The sequence below is a fragment of the Quercus lobata genome, chromosome 10, assembly GCF_001633185.2.
Source record: "Quercus lobata isolate SW786 chromosome 10, ValleyOak3.0 Primary Assembly, whole genome shotgun sequence".
In the NCBI taxonomy this organism is placed as follows: Eukaryota; Viridiplantae; Streptophyta; class Magnoliopsida; order Fagales; family Fagaceae; genus Quercus; species Quercus lobata.
Window position 1 is genome coordinate 15,155,753 of NC_044913.1, and position 27,870 is coordinate 15,183,622.

At 38.9% G+C, this 27,870-nt stretch overlaps 1 pseudogene; it reads right to left on the reverse strand.

Moving 5' to 3' along the window:
* Positions 1 to 1,894: 1,894 nt before the first annotated feature.
* On the reverse strand, positions 1,895 to 10,529 carry LOC115964385 (annotated as a pseudogene).
* Positions 10,530 to 27,870: the final 17,341 nt, after the last annotated feature.

Here is a 27,870-nt window from a genome sequence, read left to right on the forward strand (position 1 = left end):
AAAAATATTCACTTTGTTGTTTTATCTTCAATTTTAGACCCTCATATGATTTGTTAAAAAATGGATTGATTGAGTTTGCATGGGTCGAGTTGAGGGGTTTTATCAACCCAAGCCAACCCACAGGAGTCTAGCCTAACCCAAGCCAACCCACATGGATCAGGTTGGACATATTTTTTTTTATTACTATTATTAATATTAAATTAAGAATTAGAGAAACACTACTACAAATAATAGCAAATTTTTAACCAAATAATACTGAGCATAACATCAAATCAACACAAAATATATGAGGAGAACATAAGGTTTAGGTTTTATTTAGGAAGATGGGTAAAAAAGTAAATAATAAAATTGTATAATATTGTAAGGACCAAAGTATCTTGAGGCCCAGGCCCACTTAGAATACTGGCTGGATTAGTTCAACCGTGGCCCAAAACAAAGAATTTGTAAGAGAGGGAACCAGACAACCAAAGGGGGGCTTCGCCCGAGGACAAAAATAAGGAAGAACAGGCTGTTTTTTTTTTCTTAGATAGGTGAACCAATTTCCCTTTCTATGCTAGTCCGGGGAGGCCAAAATTACATAGAAATTATCACTATTCACTCCTTTTCCTCTAAATGTTCTTCTTTGTCTCTTGATTCTTGTCTCCAGATCCCTCTCTCTGTGCACATTCCTTTCCTTATATACTCCTCCCTTCATCACATCTCAACCATCCATCCTCACCTAACCTCCCTCCTCTCATGACACTTGTCGCTTTTTATGTCTGAAGAAAGTGGTGGAAGGAGTCTGCTTTGCTATGACTTACACTGTTCAGATCACTTCCTCATCAATGCAGCTAATAAAGCTATTGCACACCATTTAATGTGAAGGCAACAGGCTATTCCAATCTAGAAATTTCCCTTATGACTACTGATTCTCTCTCTTCAGATTCTTGTTCCCACTTGGAATGCCTCAGAGTACTTTGACTCATCTCTTCCTTTAGGCGGCTTTCCTCCTCGGGTCCGTGGACCAAGAGATCCCCACAGTTACATTGCAATTCTTCAGATCCACCCTCGGTCCTCGAGCACCCACAAATATATTTTTAAATTATATCAAATATAGGTAGATCAGGTCGAATTAGGCATATATAATGCTTCACATAACATAGAATGCCAAAGAGTTAATATGATGTGAAAGAGTGTAAACACCATTAGTGAAACAATAAATTCTTTTAAGTTTTAATCACTTTAGCAATTTAGAGTAAATATTTTATTCCATTTGAACACCGGTGCTTCATTGATCATGCCTCTTCATTCTTACCTTTATGATTCCCCCTATTTTTAAAGTGTCTACGTATGATCACATAGGGAAAAAGTTATTTCAAAATTGCGACTTCAACTATTATAAATGATTACCCAAAAAAAAAAAAAAAAAAACAAAAAAAAGAAGAAAAAAAAACACAATTACAAACGAGTCCATGAACAAGAGAAGGTATACTTGCATCGGATATATGCTTCTCCTTTCTCACAATTGGTGGGTCCCACTATTTAGTGAGATCCATCAGTTATGAGAGAGAGGAAACATTTACCTAGTGTAAGGTAGTTTTTTCCCATGAACAATTGGGCTGATCTTTAACTTACTTCAACAATCTATAGTGAACATTTTATTTCATTTCATTTCAACCCGTGCTTCATTGATCATACCTCTTAATTCTCGCCTTTATGATTCCCTCCTATTTTCAAAGCGTTTTTACGCATGATCACACAAAGAAAAGACTTTATTATTATTAGAGACTTAACAAAATAGTTCCCCCTAATAAAAAAAAATTCCCCAAATTATTATTTCATAATTGCATCTTCAACTACGGTTTACTCTGCAAGAACAATTGGCCCATGATTCAAATGGATTATTAGCCAAACTCTAAGTCTTACAACCACCATCCACCGCCAAATTATGGCCAGTGATGAACTCAGAATCCTCAGAAGCAAGAAACACCACAGCATCAGCCACATTTTTGGGCCTCAAAACCTCACCTTTCAAGTACTGATTTGACCCTACCACCTTATCCTCTTCCTCATTTTCATACCCGAACATATCCTTCAACAATGGCGTCCCAACGGCCCCTGGTGAGACACAATTTACGCGTATCCCATACGCCCCAAGCTTCAAGCTCGCGCACCTCACCAACCCCAGCACCGCGTGCTTCGATATAATGTAGTCCACGAACTTCTCGCTACCAACGCTCGCTGCCACGCTCGCCGTACAAACTATGCTCCCCCTCACGTGCCCTTCCACCATTGCATTCCCCGCGTGCTTCACACACGCCGCCATCCCACGCACGTTCACCGCCATGAGCTTGTCGTAAGCCGACAGGTCCATGTCCAACGCGGTCTGATCACAGGTGTGGGTCGCTCTCCCTATGCCCGCGTTGCTGAACATGATGTCAAGGAATCCGTATGATTTCACCGTGAACTCTACTAAGTTCTTGACCTGTTCCTCGTCTCTGACATCACAGTGTACATAGGTGCAGATGTTGGAGCCGACTTCTACCGCTACTTTTTGGCCCTTCTCATCTTGGACGTCTGCGATTACAATGGCTTGAGCGCCGTGAGCAGCGAAGTGGTGTGCTGTGACCTCGCCCAGGCCACTTGCGCCTCCGGTGATTATGACCACCTTGCCTTGGAGCTTTTTCATTTTGTTTTGTTTTAGTTAGGAGAGTGAAGACAATACCTTCTTAATATTCGCAAATTATTATGAGTAATTGATAAAATTTATTTTAGATACAATTATTATAAAGGTCAACAACGAAGTACTATTTTGTTCATAAAAAAACAAAGTAAGGTAAATTACAAAGTTGGTTCCTATACTTTACATCATATTGCAATTTAGTTCAAAATATTTCAATTATGTCAATTTAGTCCTTAATTTTTTCAATACCGTGTCAATTTAGTTATTATTATTATTATTGGATGAAAAAATCCGATATGTCAAATTGAATAATAAAAAATTACTCTTTATCATACCACATCAACTGCTAATTGTATCACCATTCACCATATCAAATTATTAAAAATAAAACCCAAATTAAAATTTAAACACTTGAAATCAGTATCATCTCACTAAAATCCCTAACACACACTCTCTCTCTCTCATTAAGAAGTCCTTTGGGTTGGTTTTGGGTTTAATAGCCTGAAGGTTTTTAAGATTTGTTAAGGTTCTCTCTCAATTCGATGTTTTTTCTTGTAGAACTAGAATTGAGAGCAACTGAATTTCTATTTATGAAAGAAACTAATTTACAAAGATCCAGTCGTTATTGGTGAAGGCACTTCCCTAATTCTATACAAAACCATACTTGAAATTTAACGAGGAGCCACGAGGTGTGGAAATTTTATTGGGATCTGTTTCTTTGAGTAGAAAATTCAAACTTTTGAGGTTTTTGCTCCTATTGTCCTTTTTCACTTGCTCTTATCTTGCTATTTTTCAATTTAGAGGCCCTTATGGGGAAAAAAACCTAGGTGAAATTTTATAAAAAGAGCCATGGGATTACCAATAATATCAACCTTTTACGGTTTTTTTTTTGCCTCTGTTTTCCTTTTTCTCTTGCTCTTTTCTTGTTGATTTTTTCCAATTTAGAGGCTCTTATCCCAATTGAGCAATACATGAAACAAACCTGGAAACACAAAAATTAAGAAGTCCTTTGTGCTTCGATTCGGGTTTTAGATGTGTAGTTTTTTAAGTAGATCATGGTGGCTAGCAATTATAAGTAGTTTTAGATGTGTTTGGCAGCCAAGAAACTTAAAGAAAAAAATTATATATATATATATATATATATTGCAAGTTGATTTTTTTTGGGGTAAAGAGATGGAGATGATATTGACTAGGACTAATGAGAGAAATATATTTTAGTGAGATGATACTGTGTGCATATTTTAATTTGGATTTTTTTATTATAAAATAATCTAATGTGGCGATATAGTTGGCAGTTGATGTGACAAGTAAAATAATTTTTTATTTTTTCGGTTGACATGTCATTTTTTCCATCAAAGAGATAACGGCATGAATCAAATTGACACAACACTAAAAATGTTAGGGATCAAATTGTCACAATTGAAAAGTGAGGGACCAAATTGAGATATGCTATAAATGACAGAGACCAATTTTGTAATTTACCCAACAAAGTACTATTTTGATCCTTATATTTTGGGATCACAATCAATTTGCTCCCTACATTTTTAATAGCAATCAAGCAAATATGGCTAACTAACTGAAAATAGAGAAATTATTAGGTCTACCAGGAGAATTGCTGACGTGGTCCTCCTTGACCAACTAACCAATTAATAAAATATTGTTATTTATGCAAATGTGACATCACTTGGTAATTTTTTATTTTTTTATTTCTTGTACTGATTAAGAAGTTCACTCAGACATTTATATATATAATAATAGGTAAAGTTAAGAGAAAATCCAATTAGATTTCAAATTAGAATTCAATTAGAGTTTAATTTTGTGTCACGTGTCCCAACTAATCTAAATTTTTTAATTTTTGTGCCAAGTGAGTTAATTTAATGTAAAAATTGGATTTCAATTTGAGTTTAATTTTGTGACATGTGTCCAATCTAGTCTAAGTTTTTTATTTTTTGTGCTAAATGAGTTAATTTAGTGTAAAAAAACGAGGAGTCCAATATAAGTAAACCATAAAAAAAACATAATTTTTGAATGATTTTATATTTATGAGTTTTTTTTTTTTTTTTTTTTGTAGAACTAAAAACAATTCAAGTTTATAAGTCATATATATATATATATATTAATAGGTTAAACTGAGAAAAAATTCAATTAGATTTCAAATTGGAATTTAATTAGAGTATAATTTTGCACTATGTGTCCCATTCAATCAAAATTTTTAAATTTTTTGTCAAGTTAGTTAATTTAGTATAAAAATTGGATTTCAATTAAAACTTAATTTTACATTACGTGTCCCATTTAATCGAAATTTTTAAAATTTTTGTGCTAAATGAGTTAATTTAGTGTAGAAAACAAGGAGTCTAATATAAATAAATCATAAAAAGTATAATCATATATTTAACACTATATATAAAATTAGAGGAAGAGAGAGTTTGAATGATTTTATATTTATGAGCCATTTTTTTTTTGTATAACTAAAAACAATTCAAATTTTATAAGTCTTTTTATACATATATTAATAGGAAAAAATTAGAGAAAATCCAATTAGATTCTAAAATTGAAGTCTAATTTTGCACCATGTGTCCTAAAATATTTATATTTAGAGAGAGTCTTATTTCTTAATTGTGGAAACAAATGGAATCATATCATAAATATCCATTCAAGTGAGTTATTGTGTATAAAATCAAAGACTCTAAAATTAATGAACATAAAAATATTTGAAAAATAGAAAATTTACATTTTCTGCCTAATAACATTCTTACAAGACTTTTTAAAGAGTTAAAAAAAAAAAAAAACTATAAGAATTACAATAATAATATTTAAATTATATATGTAAGAATTATACTATGTATCTTTTAAGTATATCCATGTATATGCATGAGATTACAAGTTAGTTTACATAAATGACTGGTTGAGAGGACCAGGTTAGTAGTCCTCTTAGTGGACCTAATAATTTCTCCTGAAAATGGCCTAGCTAGTCTATGTTATAATAACTTATGTGAAAAATTTATTAAACAGTTTGAATTAAATCCAAATCCTATGTCATACCCGACTTGTAACTTTTTTTCTCAGCCATACAGAAGGTATCGATATGTATTCATTGATATATATCAAGTTTGAAATTGCTACATCTCTAGGTCGGAGCAAAGGCGGCTGCACATAAACACATATGATTGCAAAAATAAATTATACAACACAATTATATTTAAATTAGCATGTTTTGTCTGTCCTAAAAAAATATTGACCACCTTGAGTTGATAATTTCAAAATTTTGAATTAAAAAAAAAAAGAATATTTTTAGGGACACAATAAAATGTTACAACAATTTCACAACATTCCAAAATTAGAATGCCAACTCATACAAGGGCCTTTTTTAATCTCTAATTGATGCAAGAATTGTTGCGGCATTTTTGTTATGTCTCTAACATTACTCACAGAAATAATCTTAGCCCTCCAAACATGATCCTTAAGTTCTTAAACAAAAATATAAATAAAAGTTCAAATAACAATAAAAATTAGCCCAAATAACATAAAAAGTTAGCCTAAAAAATATCAAGATTAGACCAAACAAAAACAAATGAACAAAATATTCAACAAAAGCTCATTCAAAAACAAAAAATAAAAACCCCTAATCATTCAGATTCGTAACTCGTTCAAGCCATTCTATAAAAATAATTAAATAATCTCTAATTTCATTTTCCTAAAAAATGGTACCAAGAGGAATATTGTGTCTATAAGTTGCCGATGATGCTGGGAGCTCTACTCCTCAGTGGCTTGGCATGTAATTGCAACATGTATAACTCGTTGCTCTCTCTTATTTTCTGAATTTTTCTTTTCTCTATCACTATTTTCGAGCTCTTTCACAATTTATTACTCTCATCTCAGTATTATCAGTTCTCACTAAATTTCTCATCAATTGCTTTTTGCTTTTTAATTTTGTTTGGAGAAAGAAATTAAAACTTCGTGTATTTGTATTTTTTTTTGGGTGATTTTTATATATTCAAATTTATTTATTTATTTAATTGTGTATAATTCAAGTTTCTTAATAACCACCCTTCTCACTTAATTTTTATTTTATTTTATAGATTTAGAAATTAAAACTTCATGTATTTGTATTGTTTTTTTTTTTTTTTGGGTGATTTTGATATATTCAAATTTATTTATTTACTAGAATTATGCTTGTGCGATGCACAACTTAATTAAGAATAATGTGTAGATTGATGAAATTTATTATTAATTTAATTAAAATGAAATAATAAAAATAAAGTAATCTTTTACCCTGGGTTATATAATGAATGCATATTGTGTATGTAGGGTCTCGATTTACAGTCCAAGTCCAAAATGTATGGGATATTAGCCCAATGAGCCTAATATAATAAATTTGTAGAGAGTGGATCGAAGAACTAGACCCTAATGAGTTGAACGACGACTAGTACTGAATTAAATGACAATCAAACACAAAATAAGAGATTTTGGTATCAATAGACCTTCAGTCCGAGGAGGTCACACTTGTATATATTGATCAAAATTGAATACAAAGACAATTTAGATTGCTACAGTCTTGTTTCTCTATTTTTCAGATCCCTTTCTCATGGAGGGTCTCTCACATTATATAGCTCACTGTGGAACATCTTGATTTTACATTTGTTGATCATCTGAGCCTCTACTTGAGTACCTGTCCCATTAGACACCCTCTTTGACTTTCTGTGAGTTGTGGTAGTCATGGTAACACAATTCAGAGGTCTTCTCCATATAAATGCGGCAAAAAAAGTAGCTGCAATGCATTTAATGCGATGGCAACAGCTTTCCCCTAGATATTTTTAGGCTTCCTTCCTTCTTGTATGTTCATGAGGCATGTTCCTATCATTGTAGCTTCTTGGAGGGTCATTCTAATTGCTGGAATACATATTTGAGCTGCACACGCCACATCCGAGGATTAATTCCTCCTCGGACTACCTTCTATTCGTTCCTTACTCATGAGACTTTAAATTGGGACCCTAAATGACTATTTGCCCCTTCTCGGACCATTCAGCATCCTCGGACAAAAGCCCAAAGGCCAACATATTATTCTGGGCCTTTATCCCTACAGTGTATAACTAAGGATTTTATATAATAATAAAAATATCAAATATAAGTCTAGTAATGGAAGATGATAGATAACTATATAACTCTTTTTCTTTTCTTTTCTTAATGAATGCTTATTGTGTAAGACTAAGATTTTTATATAATAATAATAAAAAAAAAATCAAATATAAGTCTAGTAATGGAAGATGATAAATAACTATATAACTCCTTTTCTTTTTTTTTTTTTTTTTTTTTTTTTTTTTTTTTTTTTTTTCTGAGGGAAAAAAAGAAGTGTGTAGGGAGTTTGCATAATATATATTAAGCTTTAAAGCTTAAGTTCCTCTCACCATTGCATATATAAATGCAAAAACCTTGAATTCAATAATTATAAACAATCCAAAAATAATAATTGAAAGCATATTTAGGTGGTAACCTTAATTCAATAGTAAAAAACAATCCAAATTACTAAACTTTAAAAAATGAAAGTGGAGAAACTCACATGATAATTTAATTTGTCTTTGAAAGATGGGGAGGAGACACCAAAACTTGGGCGAGTTTCACCCTACAAAGGAAAAAAGAGGGTTTATATACTCGCAAAAACTTCAATATTTTTTTAATTAAAAAACTAAAAGTTAAAACCTTGGCAATAAGTTTGCATTGATAATTGAAAATAACTTTCAAGATATGATGAGAATTGAGAAGTAAATAACTTCATTAGCATTGAGATATGATGAGAATTGAGAAGTAAAAAATGTTATAATAATTAAACAAAAACCTATTCAATATGATTATAATAAATAAAAAAGTCACTGTATACAAATACATACCTTTGTAGTTGCTGTATATAGAAGAATGGAAGACTAAACCAAGAAACCATACAGTAGGTTGGAGAATGAAAAAACACCTAATAACTATGTATAAATATGCACTCCACCTAAAAGGAAACCAAGTAAAAATCAAATACCCTAAACTTCTTGAAGTCTATGACAATATAGAGTTTTTAAGAAACCAAATTGCAAAAAATTTTAGATTTTTTTTTTGAGGAAAAGGTAAGTGAGTTTTATTGGATTAATTTAGAATGGAATACATCTTCCAAATCACTGGGTAGCTCTTCTACCTAAACATCAGTATCTGTAGTTAGAACTGCTCTTCTAGCTAGGGCATGGGCTATATTATTACCTTCCCTTCGAGTGTGTACAAAACAACTACTAACTAGAGAAGAACTAAGACATCGAAGCTCATCTATAATATAACGGAACAGTGTGTGGCATGCTTCTGTCGAGTTTAAGGTTGTAATTATCCTTAGGCAGTCTCCCTCAAATATCATCTGGGATAGACACAACTCCCTAGCCAGTGACACGGCTTAGCTCGCCACTAGAGCTTCAGCGTGCTCTTTTGATTGGGGCAGCGAGATCCTTTGGCTTAAGGCTCCTATCACAGCGCCAGTATAGTCCCTAACCACCACTCCAAGCCCAGCATAGTTTCATTGCTCAAATAACGCCGCGTCAAAATTTTCTTTGTAAACACCCACTAGTGGTGGGGACCAGCCAACCCAAGTTGACAGTGCAACTAGACTAGGTACCTATTTATGGAAGTAAAAAAACTCCACTACCATATTCTTTGCTCTCTTGTGGATCTCATGGAAGGGCCACATTGGCTGTTGCTAGTGAAGTCTATTCCATCGTTGCCATAAACTCCATGCAGTAGTGGTGAAGACAGCCACGTTGAAGACAGACCCTTGCTCCAAAACTGCCTCAAAGAGATCCAAGAAGGATCTAAAGACCTTTTGATACAGTTTGGCAAAGCAAAAGCTCGATTTCCAAATAGCCTTCGCATGGTCGCATAACCATAGCACATGTAAAATCGATTCCTGTTGCTCTTCACAAAGTGAACAGGTCTCGTCCACAGGGATTTGCCGACGTGCCAAGTTTTGCTTTGTAGGTAGTGAATCTTTGACAGCTCTCCAAATGAAGTGCTTGACTTTTTAGAGAGTTCTGATCTTCCAAATTCTTTTCCACACATTCCCAGCCACTCCACCAGAGGAAGAAGGAGATGAGTTAATAACCTCAATTGCAAGCATATGATAAGTTGTTTTAACCGAGTAGCTACCATCAATCTACAAAGGCCACACAAGACAGTCTGCTTGGCTCAACTTGCTTACATCGATCCTCCTTATTACATCCACTTCCCAAGGATAGAAAGAGTGCTCTAGCGGCTCGATATTCCACTCCGTAGTGTTAGGATAAAAAAGATCAAAGACTTTATCTAAACTTGCATCCAGCTTTGGCAAAACTATCTTACCTCTTTTAGGTTCAGGAAGCCATTTATGCTCCCAAATACTAATGGAGCACCCATCCCCAATCCTCCAAACAGCTCCCTTTAGAATCACCTCTCTAGATTCTAAAATGCTTCTCCACGCATAAGACCCTTTTGAAGAGATAGGGGCCTCCAAAATGCTTCCCTTCAGAAAATATTTAGCACTTAGGACTTTGTACAATAAGGTATCCCTTTTATGGTGCAACCGTCAAACCTGCTTTGCAAGCATTGCCTTGTTAAAATTTTGGATATCACGAAAGCCCATACCACCCACTGATTTGGAGGAACACAAAGTACACCATTTCACCCAATGAATCTTCTTTGTCTCCCCTTGCCCCCACCAAAACTTCTTGATCATTGCCTCAATATCTTTACATAGACTTACCAGAAGCTTAAAAACACTCATTGAGTATGCCAAAATTGATTGGATGATGGCCTTTATCATAACCTCCTCATCGCCTTGTGAGAGAAACTTTTCTTTCCATCCTTGCATTTTAGACCAAATGCGTTCTTTAATTTGGGTAAAGCATGTCTTTTTGTTCCTTCCTACAAAAGAATGTAGTCCCAAATACTTTTCATAATGTTGAATTGCCGGAAGGCCTAGAGACTCCTTAATTGCTTCTTGGATAGCATCACCTGTGTTTTTGCTGAAGAAAAGATAGTTTTTTCCTTATTCACCACATAGCCTGACACCGCTTCATAGGTGGCTAGGAGTTCTTTTATTTTCTCACACTCCTCCAAGGTGGACCTACAAAATAAGAGGTAGTCATCTACACAAAAGAGATGGGTGAGCTTTAAACCTCTTCTACAGATTGAGAAACCATGAATATCCCCATTATCTGTAGCCCTTCTGATTATAGAATTTAGACCTTCTGCACAAAAAAGAAAAAGATAAGGAGACAAATGGTTCCCTTGTCTAATTCCTCGAGTTGGTGAGATCATTCCTTGTGGCTCCTCATTCACCAAAATGGAATAGGATACAGTAGTGATGCACTCCATAATCAATGACACCCAAGATCTGTGAAAGCCTATCTTCAACAGAATTTCTCCAAAAAAACCCATTCCACCCTATCATACGCCTTAGTCATGTCAAGTTTTAGAGCCATGAAACCTGTTTTTCCTATACAACTTGTCTTCATATGATGCAATGATTCAAAAGCAATCAAAATGTTGTCAGTAATCAACCTCTCAGCAATGAAAGCACTTTGTGTTTCTAAGATGATGTTATTTAGCAAAGGTTTTAACCTATTGGCAATAACTTTACTGACAGTTTTGTAAATCACATTGCATAAGCTTATTGGTCTAAATTCTGACACTTTTTTAGGATTTTTTACTTTTGGGATCAAAGCAATAAAAGTATGATTAATTGACTTTAAAATAGATCCAGAATTAAGACAAGATAAAACAGCTTGACTAATATCCATACCCACATCAGACCAATAAGTCTGATAAAAGAGTGGAGGCATACCATCTGGTCCAGGGGCTTTTAAAGGAGCCATTTCTTTTATTGCATACTGCACTTCTTCTCCTGTGTACCGGGCTGTAAGCTTGGCATTCATCTCCCACATGACCACCTCCTGGACACCTTCTAAAATGCTCTCTAAATTATGCAGGTTGGATGTTGTGAATAAGCCAGCATAGAAGTCAACAAACATCTTAGAAATCACTCCCTCCTCTGTCTGCCAAACTCCACCATTGTTCCTAAGTCCTTTGATAAAATTCTTTCGTATCCTTTGTGTGGCTGTTCCATGGAAGAACTTGGTGTTCCTATTTCCACTCTTGATCCATTGAACTCTAGACCTTTGATGCCACATCTATTCTTCTTTATCATATAATTTGTTAAGCTCTGCCTTCAGTGTTACCACTTCCTGATAGTTCCCACCTCTCACCGAATTAGCTTCTACCTGCCACAATAGTTCCTTTGTTTCCTTTATCTGTTTTTTCACATTACCAAAGTGATGCCGACTCCACTCTTCTTGCAGCGTTTGAGCTTCACAGCAACTATATGCAAAGGAGTACCTTCCACTTGAGTTGTCCATGCTCTAGCCATCGTGTTGTTGCACCCCGGGTCTGCCGTCCACATCGCTTCGAACCTAAACAGTTTGCGCTTCCATTTTTTACTCTCCCCATTAGGATCAAGGGAAAGTAGCAATGGTCTGTGGTTAAACGTGAAGCAATGGAGATGTACAACTCTGCCTGTGGGAAACCGATCTAACAATTCGTAGTTGGCCACGCCTCTGTCCAACCGCTCCCAAACTAACTCACCCCTCCATTTGCCATGCCATGTAAAGTCCGGTCCTGAGTATCCTAAATCAATGAAACCACATTCGTCTAGCACCTCACGAAAAGATTGCATGAGATTATGGGATTTTGGCACCCCTCCACTCTTATCACCCACCTCCAGCAGTTCGTTAAAATCGCCGAAAACACACCACAGTAGTTTTGGTTTTGAGCATAACATGCGTAACATATTCCACCCTTCACTTCATCTAGAAGTCTAAGGTTCCCCATAGAATCCCATCAAGTGCCATGCATTCTCCGTGCCCCTATGCACAATGGCGTCAATTTGGTAGTTTGAAAAACTATCAACCCATACTACATCTTCATCCCTCCATAACATAGCCAAACCGCCCCCTCTTCCACAACTAGGAACTGTAAAACAACCATCAAACTTTAACTAACAACGAACCCATTCCATATGTTCTCGATCCGACCATGTCTTTGACAAAAACATGATTGCGGGACCTTTCGCTTGCACTAACTCTACAAGCTCACTAACTGCTAAGCGGTTCCCAAACTCTCGGCAGTTCCATGCTAAAAGATTCATTGGTGTCGACGGGGCTGTGAACCAGCCTCTAGTGTTGTCATTGTGTTTCTTTAGCCACCTTCTTCTTACTCACCTTAAGCTCACTGTCTTCATCTTCCTCGCCTCTGTGGGTTCTCTTTGTTAACAAATATAGACTCTGTTCTTTGGACTCATTAATAGCTCTATCTCTGCGAACCTAGCCCCTGGCCTTTATTTTTCCTTCATCTTGGGCCGAGTCCATGTTTAAGTTCAAGACCACTGACTTAAGCCCACTTATATTCTGCTACCTTGACTGCCTTGAACATTCCTCTAAAGTGTTAACTCCCTGTGCTTCCTTCATTCCCTCAACGTGTTCAAATTTCTTCAACTCGTAATCAATGTCCTCTAACTGCTCCTGAAAATCCTCTATCTGCACTTCTTTGACCAAACTTGAAACTGCCGAGCTGTTCAAATTTGTTTCCATATCTGTAGGGTTCTCTTTAATACCATCTGGATATTTCGGGTAGGCCTTAATGATAGGGAGGTCACCCATCAGACTGCCATCGGATTCCACTCCCCATTGCTTAAACACATCTTCTTCATCAACTAAGACCGTCCCCTGTTCCGTATCATCAACTCCGTCTTTCCTCGGTACCAATTCCATCCCCTCATTATCTCCATTTAGATCTCCACCCTCACTGCATTCATCATCCTCTATCCCCGCCACTTGGATCACTGCTCGCTGAGACAGGTTTGGTGTTGAAGCACGTAGCCACACCCCAAACTGTTGATCCCTCCCTCTCAGAGTACCTCTACTTTTTTTCCCACAATGGACATTCTCTATCATTATGCGTTAGCTTACTGCACCAGTAGCATATATTAGGTAGCCTCTCATACTTGAAGCTAACCCATCCTTCCTTGCCATTAGCCATTGAAATCTTACGACCTCGGCAAAGGGGCTTGGACGTATTCATTGCAACCCTAAGCCGTATGAAGTTAAATGCATTCCCACACCCCTCATCGGAAGCTTTTGAATCCACACTTCCAGTTATTGAGACAATCTCCTTCGCTACTGCCAATGAAAAGCTTCGTAAGGGTGAGTCATGAATCTGTACCTAGAAGCGAGTCATACTGAAATCCAACTCTCTAATGTCTTCATTCATGTCCATCCTTTTCAAGGCCACTAAATGTTTGTCAAACATCCAGGGCTCCCCCAGTAGGACCCTATCGATATCTGATGCCTTAGGAAAAACAAACAAAACCATGTGGTCCCCCATATCCCTAATTTCGAACCCCTTCCTAGTCTTCCATAACAAGGTGAAAGTCTTTGCGATGGCCTCCATGTTCAGAACTTTCCTGGTATAAAATTTCGCTGCCAACAAGAACTCCCCTAATCCTTGTTCCTCTCGGACTACAAACTCACTCCCCTGCAAAAAAAATTTTAGATAACAACAAAAAATTAAATATTACACTTGATATATATCCCCATATGCTACATATCATTATGCGTGCTATTCAAATTCATTAATTAACATGGTTTCAAAAAAAAAAAAAAAATTTGAAAAGAAACCCTACACAAATATACAAGAATCTGCATGCAATCAGATCTGAAAAGTCTTATTTTGTAATTTTCGACAAAAACAGCTTGTTTCAAGCTTCAACATTAATTCTCGATAGAAAGGATTCTGTCAAGACTTTTGTCAAGCTTTAGTGAACAGCTCTTTCTTCACTTGTTTCTTGGTCAGATCTTCATGGCTTTAACACTTGACTTGAACTCTTGTTTTTTGAAGTATTAAACCCATCCTAGATCTACCCTTACAAGTAAAACGAATTTTGTCAAAAGATTAGCCAATTACATAAAATATGTCCTTAACAGATTATATTCATACTAATAGTAATGTACATACAATTTAATAATCAAAACCCAAAAGTGTATTATTTCTGAATTACCGTCTCCTAAACTTGTTCATGAATCTAGATTTTTCAAATTAAATTATCATTCATTAAATATAATGAATAAAATTAAAAAAATACTAATAATTTAAAGATTGTTAAATAAAAGACAAAAAATCATTCAAATTTCAATATATAAAAAAAAAAAAAAATCTAATAACTACAACCAAATACATATTATATTATTTTATATATAAATTAAATAGTAAAAATATTATATTTTAACCGTATACATTTATTATGTTATGATAAATTGATTATTTTAATATTTTAAAAACAAATAAATATATGAGAAATGTCAAATTAAACAAAATTCAAGATAAAATAAAAGTACATGTTAAAGTGAGAGTAGCCTACACAGCTACACATTTGCTTTTGTAAGAAGGATTTTAACTACACGCGCCACATCCACAATATTTTTACAATAATTTCATAATGAATCCTATGTAATAAGTTATTACTAATTCTAATTTTAATCCACAACTTAAATAACTTTTTTGCGTACCCGTAACAGCCAATAACAACCTACAATTTAAAATTTATTGTAAAAATATTGTGAATATAGTATTTATTTATTAAAATAACTCTACTGTATATATATATATACTAATTTTTTTTCCAAATATTTTGGGGAGGCCAAAGCCCCCTATTCGGTTCCAATGTGGCTCTACCACTGGTGCCTCACCCATGCTGCTTGCACCTCCGGTGATTATGGCCACCTTGCCTTGGAGCTTATTGTTTGAAGATGTGGAGTTCATTTTGTGTTGTTTCAGTCAAATGAATGATAAGTGAAGTGAATTTAGCTTCTTGATTATGTGTTACCGTTGACAAGCTAGGCCCAAGAAAGGATGTCCATATATCCAAAAGGAAAAAGTCTGGTGTCACACCAAAAGGCATAACTTGTGTCACAACTTGTCTATGTGGCGAGTTGTGGTTGGTGGAACGGTGATAGTGGGACACCCCTCCACTAATCACCCCTCATCACCACCAAACAAACTCACCTCGATCTATCACTCTCAAGCAAACCCTTGCTCTCTATCACTCTCAACACCACATTGCCACCGCCGCCGTCGAGAACCTCTCCACCCATTTTCGTTGTCCATCTTCGCTCCACTGCCATCAAGAAGCTCATTCTCATAGCTCTCTCTCTCTCAGCCATCATAGGTCAGAACTCTCTCTCTCTCACCTTTTTTTCTTTCACTTATTTCTCTATGTTGTTTCTCTTTTCACTATGCTGTTTTTTTCAGTTTTAGGTTTGGTGGGTTTGGAAAGGTCATAAATGGGTTGGGCTTGGTTGTATTGTGGCTAGTATTGTCTTTATATAAGTTGTTCGTTGGTTATTACTCATGTGGCTAGCTTCTATTATGTGTTTTGATGACAGAATCTCTGTTGTTTTCCCCCAATCCTGTATTTAGGTCTTTTGTCAAATGCATTGGTATTGTGGTGTGGTGGCTGCATCACAATGTTCATCTTCTGTGGCAGCCATTCTATGGCCGGTCAATATCTTGTGGCATTATGACATGTTTATATATGCTGCTGTGGGTATATTTAAATTCATCTCTTCATTTTGCCGATAGATTTAACCACGTAAGAGTGGGTCAGAGTGGATGATTGGAATAACCTCACAAGAAGTAAGTATTATTTTACAAGGACTTGGATTAGTTAAGCTCAAATTTCGCTCTTGCAAATAATGCTAGCCACAGTTTGTGCTTAGGTTGTCATGGAGATTTTCTTTTAATCAAGATTGATATTTGAATTAAATAAGTTATTTGCCGGCTAGTTTATAAAGAATAGGATAATTGTCTTGTCCTGTTCTCCTTTAGTAAAAATAGAACATACCTTATTGTCTTTATAGTTCATATATGTAGCAAAATTGGGGACTAAGACAATTTAGATTCTGACATATGTTCTGTCTTCTTGAGAAATTTGTGATGATTATTACTCTTCAATCTAAGACAAACTTTATGACCTCAATTATACAAGATGACAAAATGTTAATTTATGCTAACATCTTCACTTGACATATTGACATTTGAATCTTGATGTGCTTAAATGACTTGATATTCTATTAATTCTTTTTACAATGCAAAGGTTTTAGAAAATAATTAAGTTGGAGAAGGGAGAATATGGAATTTTTCTGTGATGCTTTTATTTTTTATTTATTTTTACTGAAAGAGCACTTCCAAACACTCCAGAAAATCTGCCTTTTTGTATTGTTCAATTTAGAGTGGGAAGAGGTCAAAAAAAGTTTTTGGACTCTCCGAAAAGAAGCTACTTCTATCACTGAAAGCGCCAATTTAGAGTGGGAAGAGGTCAAAAAGGTTTTTCAAGATATAGACATGGATCAGTAGAAGTTATTCTTTACTATTTGTTTGTCTAGTATTTTCAGGCTTATGATCCAAGCCTTTTTCATATGCTTTATAAACTATTAAGCTTCTGGAATAATTTGCTGGGATAAAGTAGTAATTTGCCATCTCGAAGTGGTATTTATTTTCTTCATATCGAAGTGGAGTTTCTTTTTTCGTTTTTAGAGAATCTCTTCTCATTTGGCCTTAAATGGCTAAAATAGCCACCACTATGATTGAAATTTTGTCACAGGTTTGATCTCCGTGAATTTGGTCTACTGCCCCTCCTGAGTTATACAAATGGAAAGGGTATCGTTGTCCGAAGAGATAAGGCCAAAATATAATGGCTACACAGATGTTAGCCAAAGGCCTTAACATTTGGCTTAAAACATGTGATGGTGTTGACATATGGCTTTAGGCTAAGCCACCTGTTGGCATATGGCTTTAGGCAAAGCCACATCCATTCCTATGACAGAGCATGAAACCCATGTAGAAGGGCTCCAAGATCACATATTTTACTGCCATTTGGTATCATCTTTAGCCATCAAAACAATTTTCATTTGGATTGCCACATCAATTTCACATAATCATACTTTTGTTATTCTAATCACAAACAAACACACACGTACATCAAAAACACACACACACACACACACACACACACACATATATATATATATATATAGGAGATTCTGGTATTTTACCCTTAATTTTAAAAAAAAATTGACAATATGCCCCTGTTTGCAAACTATATAGGAGTGTGCCCCTATTTCGATACTCGATTATCCTAAAATCGAGTTCAATTAAATACTCGATTTGTAGAAAATCGAGTTATGCCCGATCAAACTTAAAAAAATATTAAAAAAAAAAAAATTTCCATGGAACTCGAGTTTCAGGAAATCGAGTTCCATGCAAAAATTTTTTTTATAAGTGTAATTACCCCATATTTAGGGAGTCCTATAGTGGCGTTTTTAAGTGTAATCGCCCTGTTCTAGGTGCCTATAGTGGCATTTTTAGGCTCTATAGTGACGTTTTTAATCCCTATAGTGACGTTTTAGAGCCCTATAGCGGCGTTTTCCTGCAATTTTTTTTTTATCAGTCCCATTCCACGTTCAAGGGGCTCTATAGTGGCGTTTTTAAGCCCTATAGTGACGTTTTAAAACACTATAGCGGCGTTTTTGAACTCGACTTCCCTAAAATCGAGTTTCTTGCTTTTTTTATTTTTTTTATTCGGCATAACTCGATTTTCTACGAATCGAGTATTTCATTGAAACTCGATTTTAAGGTAATCGAGTATCGAAACAGGGGCCTATCCCTATATAGTTTCGAAATAGGGACATATTGCTAAATTTTTTAAAAATTAAGAGCAAAAGGCTAGAATCTCCTCTATATATATATAGAAGGGGCATTACTTGCTTTCCTTTGTCATATTAATATTGGTACCATTAGCAACTTTGTGACATGCCTTTCACATTTAATTAGCACCTGGCAAAGGCACATGTACCAACCACGTCAGTTGGTATAGGTAGAAGTGACTAAGAATCCTCTTGGTAAATAATTCTATAAATCATTCCCTTTTTTGCGTTTTGGATTTGTTGGTAGAATTTACCTTTCTAAAGGGGTACGATGATTCTTGAGCTACTTTGCAAACACCCTTTCCTCTCTTAAAGCTTCAAAGTTGAAATCTAAAGAGTGATCCTTCTTGTCCCTGGAGAAACTATATGTTCAAATTTTGTCTACTAAACAATTTTTTACTCACTGCCATGCTGTATTGTGGTATTTGTTATACTAAAATCCATGTTTGATAAGCATTTAAAGAAGTAAAAAGAAAAAAAAAAGTAGGAAAGAAAATATGGGAGAGCTTTGCAATCATTCTGCATGTAACATATGGGAAACAAAGAATATTGCAGTAGCTTATAGACGTTATACTGAAAAATTAATTAACAAATGTAACAATCCTATAGGTTCCCTTATATATTGGTTCCCTTCTATATTTTTCCTTTTCACTTTTTCTTTTTCCTTTCCAAATAAGAAAATAGTAAGATACTCTAAGCAACATCCTTTCCTTTCTGCATATATAATTTCTGGTACAATGAGTTGTCGACATTGCATATGATCCATTAACAAACTAATAATAAACTTTAACCCAACATAAACTGTAACAATCATTGTCAGTGAAAGATAAAAGTAATTTTTTTTACCTAAACTACTAAATTCTAATTAACTTTTAACTTATGTGGTATGTTATATTTATTTAATAAGTGGTAGCATATGGCTAGTAAATGCAATAGTAAATATTTATTCAAAGTTGTATTTAGCATAAATGACTGAGGTATGCACCGTATGTAGCTTAATCATCTAGGTGATAGGTGCCTCTTGACCGCAAATCCTGGAAACCGAGCCAGCTTTATGCTGATTGATGATGTTGAAAATTCGTCACCAATGGGTCACACTGTACTCGCGACTCAAAATCGAACCTGCACGGCAAAAACGATCGAGAGAAAAACTTTTAGAGAGCACCGGTGTGGGGCCGGCCTAACACTCTCCGAAGGTCAAGTCAGAATTCGTCCTTTTCCTTTTTAAAGTGTTAGAGAGGGGTCAATTAATCTTACCTCGATTTGCGAGAATGTCATCCCTTTTATAGTGGTGCAGAGGTGGCTCTTTACCTCCAGATCTTTCCAATGTGGGACTATAGTGGTGGAGAGTAGGCTTTTCTTCTTGACCTCCAGATCTTTCCAATGTGGGATTATGATACCAATTTTTCATGGGCCCACACGATGTTTGTCTGCGATGGGCCTTCAAAGCGCGTGGGACCATCTTCACATGGGCCCAACAGTCCCAATCCGTCGGGCCCATTAAGGTAGGCCCATCAGGCTTAATATTTTATCATCTTCAGTTGCCCCCTTCACCCCAATGATTCGTCCGCTTCTAGGTCAGAGGATCAATGGGGTGACGATCACAAAGTAAGGGTATGATGGGTATTTTAATGACGGTATGGGATCCGTGTGGCTAAGAAAGTTTACACTAATTGACGGATTCATGAAAGCTAAGATGACGGTTATAGACAGATCAACCCGTCAGGAGAAGATTCATCAAGTTGACGGTTACATGAAGGGTTCAATTTGTTGATGTGCACTGACAGGTTGTCAGCATTTATTGAGCATGACACGTGTCAATCTCTAAGTGGCTGTTGTATAGGATCGAAGCGTCGCTTCGTCTTCCGTGCATCTCCTATATATATATAAGGCGCCTTACTCTCATTTTCACAATTTTTACCCTGAAAACGACTGTCAGAGCGAAACCGTCAACCTTGTCAGAGCACCCGTCGTGGTCGAGAATCTACCGATTATATCAACCGTCACCCCTAATCCGCCAAGTGTGGTAAGTACTTACTTCAATACATTATCAAGTACATTTCCGTCCATGCATTGTTGTTAGGCTTACTATACCCGTCAGTGATTTCAAACCCGTCAGTCTTAGGTTTTATCGTCAATTGTAGGAAATGTCTAGTGCGTCAAGTAACCAGTCGGTGGTTCGTGACGGGACGGAATACGAGAGTGTATACCCGTCCGGTCATAAAGACCAAGAGAGCCCCGGCGAAGATAGGAGTCCATCTGCCTCCTCTTCGTCCTCTACAGATGAGGATGTGGAGATAGTTGAAATAGAGGGTTCTGATGACGACGGGAATCAAGCACTGGAGTCCGTTGTAGGTGCTGATGGACTAAGGAAGTTCATCATGTTGCCAGAGTGGACAGTGCATAAGTTCACATCCGTCATCAAGGAGAGATTTCAGCACTTTTAGGACCAACTTCCAAATCCCAGACTACGTTTCCATCCGTCTACCCTATGCCTCTGAGAGGTGTTACTATGAAAGGGTAGAAGGTGTCGGAGTATACGAGCAGGCATTGAAGGCTGGACTTCGGTTCCCGCTCTCTACACTTCACAGGGAACTTTTGCAGTATCTAGGGTTGTCCGTCACACAGATATCTCCTAACGCCTGGAGGGTCTTCATAGCCATGGAGATTCTCTATGGTGCTTGGTCGAATGGAGAGAGGAGACTGACGGTCCGTGAATTTCTTCACTGCTACCGTCCAGACGAGATTTCTGGATCAAGGGGGATGTATAGTTTTGCTAGTCGGAGCCCCTTGTTGAAGGTGATCTTCGAGACCCCAGACTCAAATAGAGACTGGAAGAGTCGTTACTTCTTCCTGGAGGGTAACAGATGGATGAACCATCCAGGGGAGACGGAGTATCTGCCCGTTGACACAACCTGGGCAGTGATAAACCAATTGCGTATGCATCCGTCTCAGTTTTATATTGCTTTTCATATCCGTCTATTTTTGTGTGTATATTCTGATCGTCTTTCTCTGTAGGTAGACGGCGCCCGCAAGTTAGCCTCGAGGAATTTAGTTTCCTTGAAGAGATTTGCAGAAGAACTAAGCCGGAAGAAAGGACCTGGGCTAAGTTAGTGAACCCAAAAACAATACACTGGTATTGTGACGGTCCAGAACCTACTTGCGAGGCCATTGCATACGACGAAAGAATACACAAACGTGAGTCCGTCCACTTTTACTCTTGAATTTAACCTTTTATTTTGAGTAAAAAATCTTCACCCGTCCAGTATTTACAGAAATGGATGACGCTAAGAGGAGGGCGATGATAAAATCTCTAGCCGTCGAACAAAAGAAGACGGGTGAAGTTGTGGTTCCTAAGTTGCCGGGGTCGTCGGCTAAGAGGAAGCAGCCACCAAAGTTTGACCGTCCGTTCAAGCAGCCGAAGGTTTCATTGGAGCCTGTTGTAGGCTTGCTGGCTGAGGGTGTTAAGGCCGTCACCCCTGCCAAACATGGATCCGGCAAGGGATTAATGCATGCCCCGCCCGTCAACGAGGAGAAGCCCACTCCCCTTCTCCGTGACGACTCGAAGTTTGCCTTGGAGAAACTTACGTCGATAATTTCCGCAGAGGATTACGAGGATCTGGGGAATCATTCGACGGAGGCAATGGGGGAGACGGGTTTATTCGCCATTGGACAGGTTATTCCTTTTTTATCCGTCACCATTTGCCCGTCCACTCTTAGTTTTCTATTTAACACCTTTTTAATGTTGTCTTTTTCAGTCCTTGGTTATGATGAAGGGCTTGATGGATCGCTGCCTCAACCGTGAAGCGGCTCTGGAACGTGTACGGACAAAAGCTGGGCAGACGGAGGAGGAGCTTAGCCAGCTGCATAAGTGGAAGTTCACCATGGAGCAGAAGTTCGAACTGTCTGAGAAGACCAGGAAAGAGTTTGAACAGAGGACGGAGGAAGCTGGGAAGGCCTTGAAGGGTAAAGAAGAGGAGGTCAAAGAGTTAAAGAAGAAACTCCGTCAAGCCGGGGAGGATGCCGTCACCGAGTATCGCAACTCTTTGGATTTGTTGAAGGAGCTGGGGGGTTCATTCCTTCAAGGCTTTGACGATGCGCTCCGTCAGATAAAGAAAGCCTATCCGGATCTTGACGTGTCCATGATAACCGTCAGTGACCAAGATCAGACATCCGCTCTGCCCGTCGCTTCAGAAAACACGGAAGACCTTTTTGGTGAAGATGCTGTTCAGGGAGACGGAGAGTCTGCTCCGTCGAAGGACGTTCAAGTTGAAGAGCCGAAAAAAGTAGATTAATTTGTAGTAAATGTTGAGGAGGATCCGTCCCCCTTTTTTTTTTTTATGTTTTAAGCACTTTGAAGACAGTTTTGTTTCAAGTTAACTCTTGTACCGAACAATATTTTTCTTTCATTATATGTTTATGCATGTTTTTGTTGCTGGTTAAGTATTTGCATCCGTTAAGGATTTTTCCTCCGTCTACTTATATGTTGAGTGTTGGTCTGGACAAATTGGTCTGTTGATCCGTCCACTTTAACAAACTTTTCTCACTTCCAATCGGACCCGTCTATTACGGATTAGGTATACTATCCGTCCACTTCGAGGGTGTTTTAGTACCGTTTTTTTTTTTTTTTTTTTTTTTTTTTTTTTTTTTTTTACGGTCCGTCCGCTTTTGTAGGCAGCTTTTCATTGAGTCGACGATCCGTTCACCTTTCGGCGGTTATACAGCCTAACTTATGAACTTGTAAAATTATTCACCGTTAGGGGTGATCCGTCCACATGATGGATTCGGTTTTTAGAGTAAAATTGTCCGTCCATATTAGGGACGGACATGTGGTCATTCTTGTAAGACGATCCGTCCATCTTGTGGACTATTTTGCACCGTCCAATTTACGGGCATAAAATTATTCAACGTTTCAGTGATCCGGCCACTTTGTGGCGGTTTTACCGTCCATCTTTTGGACTAGTGAAATTATTCAACGTTTCAGTGATCCGGCCACTTTGTGGCGGTTTTACCGTCCATCTTTTGGACTTGTGAAATTATTCACCGTTTTGGTGATCCGTCCACTTTGTGGCGGTTTTACCGTCCATCTTTTGGACTTGTGAAATTATTCACCGTTTTGGTGATCCGTCCACTTTGTGGCGGTTTTACCGTCCATCTTTTGGACTAGTGAAATTATTCACCGTTTTGGTGATCCGTCCACTTTGTGGCGGCTTTACCGTCCCTCTTTTGGACTTCTAAGGTAGTTCACTGTCATGGGAGGCCCGTCCACTTTGTGAACTTTAAGTTGTCTTCGTTAACTGTGTGGACAATTGTAACGACATCCAAGTAGAAGATCATAATAGTATTTAATTATAGAGATGCGTAAAAGAAAAGTGCCTGCCCCCTTGGGCTTAAAAAAGGCACGACAAGATTGTAGCAAAATAAAAACAGTTCAAAGAAAAACTTATGCAAAACTTAAAAAGCAACAAAGAGACTCGGTTGCCTTTCGTCGTGTTTTCATTACTGGTAGTATTTTCTCAAATGTTCGGCATTCCATGGATGCGGTAGCTTCTCTCCATCCGTCATCTCCAGGTGGTATGTTCCTTTCCTTTTCCACGCCGTGATTCTATAAGGTCCTTCCCAGTTGGGGCCGAGTTTTCCCTGTGTAGGGTCTCTAGTTGCACCAACGACCCTTCTGAGTACGAGGTCTCCTACTTGGAAGTTTCTGTGTCGGACCCGGGAGTTGTAATGTTTGGCCATGCGATCCTGGTATCTAGCGATCCTTTGCTCCGCTGCCGACCTTACCTCATCCATCATATCCAGCTGTAGCCTCATAGATTCGTCGTTCTTGCTTTCGTCATGGTTATGAACCCTGTAACTTGTGAGCCCAACTTCTGCTGGGATGACCGCCTCGGTTCCGTATGTCAGTCGGAATGGCGTCTCTCCTGTTGGAATCCTCGCCGTTGTCCTGTATGCCCACAGTATGCTTGGTAATTCTTCGGGCCATATGCTCTTTCCCCCCTCGAGCCGAGTCTTGATAATCTTTAACAAGGATCGGTTCGTGACTTCAACCTGGCCATTAGCCTGAGGATGGGCGGGTGACGAGTAATGGTTTTTTATTCCTAGCTGTGTGCAGAAGTCCCGGAAGTGGCCGTTGTCGAACTGCTTCCCGTTATCTGAGACAAGAACTCTAGGAATACCAAACCTGCAAACGATGCATCGCCAGACAAAACTTCTAATGTTCTTTTCTGTAATGGTGGCCAAAGCTTCCGCTTCTACCCATTTTGTGAAGTAATCAATACCCACTACCAAGAACTTTAGCTGTCTTGCTGCCATTGGGAAGGGTCCCATGATATCTAGTCCCCACTGAGCAAACGGCCATGGAGCCGTTATAGGGGTAAGCTCCTCAGCTGGCTGTCCGATAAGATTGCTGAACCTCTGGCATTTGTCGCAGCTTTTGACGTATGACTCGGCATCCTTCTGCATGGTTGGCCAGTAATACCCAGCTCGGACCAGTTTGTGCACCAACGAACGCGACCCAGAATGGTTCCCGCATATCCCTTCGTGTACCTCCCTCATTACGTAGTCGGCCTCTTCATCCCCGAGGCATCTTAGATAAGGGCAGGAGAAACCTCTCTTGTAGAGGATGTCTTTTATCAAGACGAACCTTGCTGCTCGGACTTTTAGCTTTCTCGCTGCTTCCTTCCCTTCTGGTAGTAGCCCGTCCTTCAAGTATGAAGTTATCTGTGTAGTCCAGTTTCTTTCGGAGCTTATCTCCTGCACGTTGACGGGGTCTATTAGTGGAAACGGTTGAACAAAGGAAAGCACATTACAAGGTGTCATCATATGTTCTGCTGAAGCGGCCTTGGCTAGCCGATCGGCAAGCTCATTTTCTCCCCTGGGGATCTGGACGACCATTGCGTTTAGCCCGTTGACTCTCGTCCTTAATTGATCAAGGTACCTCTTCAACCTTTCCCCTTTGCATTCATAATCTCCGTTTACTTGATTGGTCACGACTTGAGAGTCGCAATAAACAACTACACTTTCGGCTCCGGCGGCTTTGGCTAGGTCGAGTCCTGCCGCCACCGCTTCGTACTCTGCTTCATTATTGGTAATGGGGAAGTCGAGACGGACCATACATTCGATTTTGTCTCCTTCAGGTGACAACAACACTATGCCGGCCCCTCCAATTCGCCGATTGGATGATCCGTCGGTATAGATGCTCCACTGGGGGGGGGTTCTTCTGCCCCCTTGTCCTCGTCTCGCGTAAACTCTGCTATGAAGTCGGCTACAGCTTGTCCTTTAATGGCCACACGTGGACGGTACTTGATATCAAACTCGCTCAACTCTATTGCCCACAGTGTCAGTCGGCCTGCAGCTTCAGGATTACTCAGCGCCCTTCGCAAGGGCTTGTCAGTCATTACGTTCACGGTATGGGCTTGAAAGTAAGGCTTGAGCTTGCGAGCTGCCGTGACCAATGCAAAGGCGAGTTTCTCCATGGGTTGGTATCTTTCTTCGGCACCGCGGAATGCCCGGCTGGCGTAGTATACAGGCTTCTGTGCATTATCCTCCTCTCTAATTAAGGCCGCGCTGACGGCTACAGAGGAGACGGCCAAGTAGAGGAAAAGTTCTTCACCAGGTTGCGAGGGACTCAATAGGGGTGGTGAAGATAGGTATGCCTTTAATTCCTCGAACGCTCGCTGACACTCATCCGTCCATTCGAAGGATTTCTTTAATATGCGAAAGAAAGGCAAGCATTTGTCCGTGGCTCTCGACACAAATCTGTTTAACGCTGCTATCCTGCCGTTAAGGCTTTGTATCTCCTTCACATTTCGTGGGGGGGCCATCTCTACTATGGCTCGGATTTTGTCCGGATTAGCCTCAATTCCCCTCTGGGAAACCATGAACCCTAGGAATTTACCTGCCGTTACGCCGAACGCGCATTTTCCCGGATTGAGTTTCATGTTGTAGGATCGAAGCGTACCGAATGTTTCCTTAAGATCTCCCAGGTGGTCTTCCTCCTTCCGGCTCTTCACCAGCATGTCGTCGACATAGACTTGGACATTCCTCCCGATTTGCTGTACGAACATCTTGTTCATTAGCCTCTGGTATGTTGCCCCCACATTCTTCAGGCCGAATGGCATTACTTTGTAACAGAATAGTCCTTGGCTTGTTACGAACGAAGTCTTCTCCTGATCCGCCTCGTGCATGCAGATCTGGTTATAGCCTGAGAAAGCGTCCATGAAGCTTAGTAATTGATGTTGAGCCGTCGAGTCTACTAGGACGTCGATCCTTGGGAGGGGATAGCTATCTTTAGGGCAGGCTTTGTTAAGATCGGTGAAATCCACACACATCCGCCACTTGCCGCTTGCTTTCTTCACCATTACCACATTCGCCAGCCAATCGGGATAGTAGACTTCCCGGATGAAGCTTGCCTCTTGGAGTTTGCGGACCTCTTCCGCTATTGCTTGGTCTCGTTCCGGCGCGAACGCTCTCTTCTTTTGTCGGACGGGTGGAATTGAGGGCAGTACATTCAATTTGTGTACCATGATCGAGGGATCGATGCCCGGCATGTCGTCATGACTCCAGGCGAACACATCCTTGTTGCTCCTCAAGAAAGCTACGAGCTCTTGACGGATTGCGGGTTTGGCAAGCGTTCCGATCTTGATTGTTCTGTCCGGGTTGGAACTGTCAATAGCTATCTCCTCCAACTTCTCTGTGGGCTCTGCCATCGTCCGGTGCTCTTCTATGTTCAAGGCCTGGATTTGGTCCTGCATGTCCATCATTGCTACGTAGCATTCTCGCGCGGCAACTTGACTCCCGCGTAGTTCTCCTATCCCGTATTCCGTTGGGAACTTGACCATTAGGTGGTAAGTTGACGTTGCCGCCTTCCACGAGTTGAGCGTAGGTCGACCGAGAATAGCATTGTAGGCGGACGAGCAATCGACCACCAAGAATGTTACTTTCCTTGTGACTTGTTGGGGGTAATCCCCTACTGTCACTGGCAAGGTTACCGCGCCCAAAGGGAATACCCTACTTCCTCCGAAACCAACGAGTGGGGCGTTCGTCGGTATTAGCTGCTCCCTGTCGATCCTCATTTGCTGGAATGCCGGATAATACAAGATATCGGCTGAGCTGCCGTTGTCGATCAGCACTCGGTGCATATTGTAATCCCCTGTCCGCATGCTGACGACGATGGCATCGTCGTGTGGATGGTGTAGGCGTCGTGCATCCTCCTCCGTGAACCCAACAACGGGGCCTTCTCTGTTTGCTATCCTTGGCACTCTGCCCGTCAACTGGACATTCTGTACCATCCGAAGGTACGTTTTGCGAGCCTTTTTTGACGATCTGGCCGCAGCAGTTCCTCCGATTATCATTCTTATGTCTCCTATTGGGGGTCTTTGTCGCTCGTTTTCT